General features: G+C 46.8%; 1 pseudogene; it reads right to left on the bottom strand.

Moving 5' to 3' along the window:
* Window positions 1-640: 640 nt before the first annotated feature.
* The window catches only part of LOC134437399 (uncharacterized), a 4,367-nt pseudogene continuing 7 nt past the window's right edge, over window positions 641-5,000 (bottom strand).

Here is a 5,000-nt window from a genome sequence, read left to right as displayed (position 1 = left end):
GAGAACATGTTTTAGAGCAAAGTTGTTAGAGAGATGTCACAAGAAAAAAAACAAAGAAAAAAAAGAGAGAGAGAGAAAGAGAGAGAGAGAGAGAGAGAGAGAGAGAGAGAGAGAGAGAGAGAGAGAGAGAGAGCGAGAGAGAGAGAGAGAGTTAGAGAGAAAGAGATTGAGTGAGACAGTCTCTAAAGAATGGACTCAGTGGGGAAAGAGAAATTGAAGTTGGGAGAAAAGAGGAACATAAGTCATATGACAAAGAATGGGATTGGTATTGATGGCTGCCTCTCTAGACTTGTGTCTGGGTGGAGGAAGATAAGTCCTTTATTTACTTATTTCAGATTTTTTCAGAGAAATTTGTATGTAAAGGCGACACTCACTTGTTATAAATGTGACATAGAGTATACTATTTAAACAACATTAAAATATTTATGTAAGCTATGACTTTAATACTGGGAATTTACAATAATCATATTTTTCTTTTGTTGCATAGAGTAGATTTTTCCTTTGGGGAAAATGTGTCTGTTAAATGCACACTCGCATGCGCACACACACACACTTCTTCTTAGCTGTCCATCGTGTCCGATGATGACGCTTGTTCCAGGGGGGTGGGAAGGGTTGGGGGGGGGGGGGGGGTGGGTGTTGGTCAACGTTGCTGTTGTTGTTGCCGTTGATGCCACCTCATGTGGCTGTGGAGGCCAATTTTGGAGCCGCACACTCTTCCACAGATGGAGCAGGTATGTCCTGATGATTGGGAGGTGGGGTCTGCCTGCCGGTGTCGTTGGGCACGTCTTGCAGTCCTCTTTTGAATGAAGGTGTCGTTGACTTGCTCAGCTGCTTTGTTGCACATGGCTCTCCAGGTTGGTCTGTTGGATGCTATTGTCTCCAGGTGGTCAGGGTTAATGTTGCAGCGCTTCAACAGTTCTTTGGTAAAGTCCTTGTATCTTCTCTTCTGGCCACCTGCAGCCCACTTGGAGTTGAGCAACTGTCCATAAAGGACTTGGTGTGGGACGCGATAGCCAGGCATGCGAATGGTGTGGCCAAACCAGCGTAAATGCCTCTTAGCCAGAGCTGCTTCCATGCTGGTGGTGCCGTTGTCAGTATGGGGGATGCGGTCCTCCCAGGACAGGTGGAGTATTTTTTGCAGGCATCTAATGTGAAACGTCTCCAGGCTCTTTATGTGGCATCTGTACGGCGTCCATGTTTCAGCCCCATAGAGTAGGGTGGTGACACAGACTGCATTGTAGACAGCTACTTTAGTGCTGATTTTCAGGTTGTTGTTGTCAAATACTCTCTTTCTAAGGCGCCCAAAGGCTGATGAGGCTTTGTTTATACGGTGGTTAATTTCACTGTCAAGGGTAGAATCTGCAGAGAGTGTGGAGCCCAGGTATGTAAAATGCTGAACAAGACTGATTGGATTGCCATTGATGTGGAAGCCAAGATGTGAAGGAGAGCTGGTACAGAGTTGCGCCATGACCTCTGTCTTCTTGGTGTTAACCCATTGACGCCGGTTGTTGCGTTACGCAACATTGGCCCTGATGCCGGTTGTTGCGTTACGCAACATTATTGATTTGTCAATATTTTCAAGACGCATGGGCGATGCAATCCATAATGTTTTGTTCAAATACACAAGAGGTGGGTGTTCTCGATTTTTTAAAGATCATGTGGCAAAAAAAAAGTTTGATTTGTCGACAAAAATGTCAAACGAAATCAACCATGCTCGCTTCTGCAGACGTGGATTGTTTAGTCATTTCACACAGGTAAAAAAAAAAAAAAAAAGGCTGTGGTTCGCGAGACATGCTGTTACAGCGAACGTGACGTTCAGTTGAAAGGTAATGAACAGATTTCGATCGAGGAAAGGAAATATGATTGAAGACCCTTTAGATAGAGAGCAGGAGTGTGATTTGCCGCGGCCGCATGAAGAGGTGGGCGAGTGGCTTCCAAATAGACAGTCAACTAGATTTCGCCCCCGACATTACCAAAAGTTCACTTCGACACTCGGGGCAATTGGCGAAGTTGCCAATATCAGAGGAAGCACGTCCTTTAGATATTTCAGAATATTTTCACTGAAGAACTTTCGGATATGGTGATATCCTATTGGTGAGGCAGACAACGGTAGACATGCGGATTATAGACGCGCGGCCACACATCCAGCTCAAAGTGGAGCCCCGTCTCAAAATATGATATGAAATAGCTCATCGGTCTCTGCATAACGTTTGGAGGAATAAAACGGCCATACTCGCCGGTGGGAGAGGAAGTGGCTGTATCAGACAAATGTCCCCTGATTTATGGCAGAAATGACTGCCTAATAATTATAATAATAATGATTATTATGATTTAGTTATAGTCGGCTATTGTAACAGTAGCAATAAATAGCCTATAATAAATAGCAGCATCAAGCATTATCCTGAAAGCACATGACATTTCTTTCAATCATTTGATTATGAGATATGATTTTTTTTAAGGAATATGTGTTAGTGTTAATGCTGAATGATCATAATCCCGTGACAGCAGAGGATTTTACCTTTTCAATGCAATTTGTCCCATGTCCCTATGTGTTCCAGAGGCTGAGATATTGAATTTTTCATCGGAGTTTTCAACCAAATTTTATTATCTCAAAAAACCTCAGGCATTGGGGACCTTTTCTAAAAACTGGCTCAGGCGCCAATGGGTTAACNTGATACTGGACTGATACAACGCTGCGATGGTGTCCAGGGCATGCTGCATGGATTCTGGGCTATGTGCCAAGACGGCACAGTCATCTGCATATTGGAGCTCATGGATATGGCAGGTTGATGTTTTTGTCTGAGCTTGGAGCCGCCGGATGTTGAAGAGGTTGCCATCAAGGCGGTATTCCAGGTCTATACCATCTTTGTGCTGCAGAGCGCGGTGGAACAGTCGAGTGATTGCTGCGAGGAGGCAATTGAACAGCACTGGTGCCAGGACACAACCTTGCTTCACTCCAACATTGACCTCAAAGGGATCCGACTGATGTCCTCCCATAACAACTCTGGCTTGCATGCCTTCGTGTAGTTGTTGCAGGATAGAGATAAACTTCGGTGGTACACCAAGTTTGCCAAGTTGTGTCCAGAGCAAGTTGCGGTTAATGGTGTCCAAAGCTTTGCTGAGGTCAATGAAAGCGATGAAGAGGTCTCTGCGCTGCTCTCTGCTTTTCTCGAGTAGCTGTCGTAGAGCAAAGATCATGTCGGTTGTGGATCTGCACTTACGGAAGCCACACTGTGTTTCAGGCAGAGTAAGTTCTGAGATGTATGCAACCAGTCGGGAAAGCATAATCTTTGCAAGGACTTTGCCTGCTGTGGAGAGGAGCGAAATTCCTCAACTGTTGCCACAGTCTGCTCTGTCCCCTTTCTGCTTATAGAGAACGGCGATGTTGGCATCCTTTCAGTATTGGGGTACGCTCTCAGACTGTCAGATCTTGGTGATCAAGAGGTGTAAGCGGCGTGTGAGGAGATAGCCCCCTTGCTTGAGCACCTCCGCAGGGATGCCATTGGGTCCTGGGCTTTTGTTATTTTTCAAGTTCCTAATTGCCTTGGATGTTTCTTTGAAGTCAGGAGGGCTGTCCAAATGTCGCATCTGAGGCATAGCTGGCGCCTTTTCAAGGATGTTGGGGTCTGCAGGGTTGCTGTGATTGAGGAGACCTTTAAAATGTTCAGCCCAACGCTCGAGGATCTCTTGGCGGTCCTTCAGGAGGTTGTCTTCAGCAGCAGATCTAACAGGAGTAAGGGTTTGCTTCCTTGGTCCATAGAGAGCTTTGATTGCATCAAAGAAGCCATGCGTGTCACTGCAGTCAGCAAGGTGTTGGATTTCTTTTGCTTTCTCCAGCCACCAGGTGTCCTCCATGGTCCTTAGTGACAGCTGTGCCTGGGCTCTAGCCTTGGTGTAGTTGGCTTTTAGCATGGATGACTGTGGGTTGGAGAGCAGGGCTTTGTGGGCCTGTTGTTTTTCTTGCAGAGTCACATGGATGTGGGAAGAGTTGTTGTCAAACCAGTCCTGATGTTTCCTGACTTTGGTGCCAAGGGCTGTTGAGGCGGCAGAGTGGATGGCGGCAGATAGAACTGGCCAGTCTTTGGCATCAGCTTCCTCTGGGACAGAAGAGAGGTTGTATGCAAGGTGACGACGGAGGTCATTAATGGTGCCTCGGTTGGAGAGAGCGGTGGTGTTTAGTCTTCTAGTCTTTGGGGCCGTCTTGGAACAGCAAGGTGGGATGACTAGGCGTAGTTTGGATCTAACCATACGGTGGTCAGTCCAGCACTCTGCTCCCCGCATAGCTCTAGTGATCATCACATCCTGTCTGTCCTTTTGGCGAACTATGATGTAGTCCAAAAGGAGCCAGTGTTTGGATCTGGGATGTTGCCAGGTAGTTTTGAGATGCTTTTTCATCTGGAAGGTGGTATTAGTAATAAGCATCTCGTGCTCTGCACAGAGGGATAGTAGACGGTGCCCATTGTTGTTCATTTTCCCAACTCCATGTTGACCAATGATCTTCTTCCAGATGAGATGCTCGTTGCCCACTCGTGCATTAAAGTCACCCATAAGAAGGAGTTTGTCTGCGGCTGGGACTTTCTGGATGACTTCGTCAAGACGATGGTAGAAATCTTCTTTTGTGTGGTCATCTGCATCCAGGGTTGGCGCATAAGCACTAATGAGTGTGGCAAAGCGCTTCTTGGCAAGAGGAATGCGCCATGTCATCAGGCGCTCACTGATGCCTACAGGGGATTCTGGGATTTGCTGTAGCAGTTTGGTTTTCACAGCAAAACCCACACCGTGGTTACGACGCATGCCTTCGGGGACCCCTTTCCAGAAGAAGGTGTAGCCTGCACCCACTTCCGTCAGGGAATCCTCGCCATGTAATCTTGTCTCACTGAGGGCTGCAATATCTATGTTGTATCTTGCAAGCTCAAGGGCCACAAGAGCTGTCCTTCGGCAAGGTCTGCTGGATGTTTCAGGCATGTCCAGTAGGGTACGAACATTCCAGGTGGCAACGT

Source organism: Engraulis encrasicolus, chromosome 21 (genome assembly GCF_034702125.1).
Source record: "Engraulis encrasicolus isolate BLACKSEA-1 chromosome 21, IST_EnEncr_1.0, whole genome shotgun sequence".
In the NCBI taxonomy this organism is placed as follows: domain Eukaryota; kingdom Metazoa; phylum Chordata; class Actinopteri; order Clupeiformes; family Engraulidae; genus Engraulis; species Engraulis encrasicolus.
This window is presented reverse-complemented; position numbering and strand designations above follow the sequence as displayed.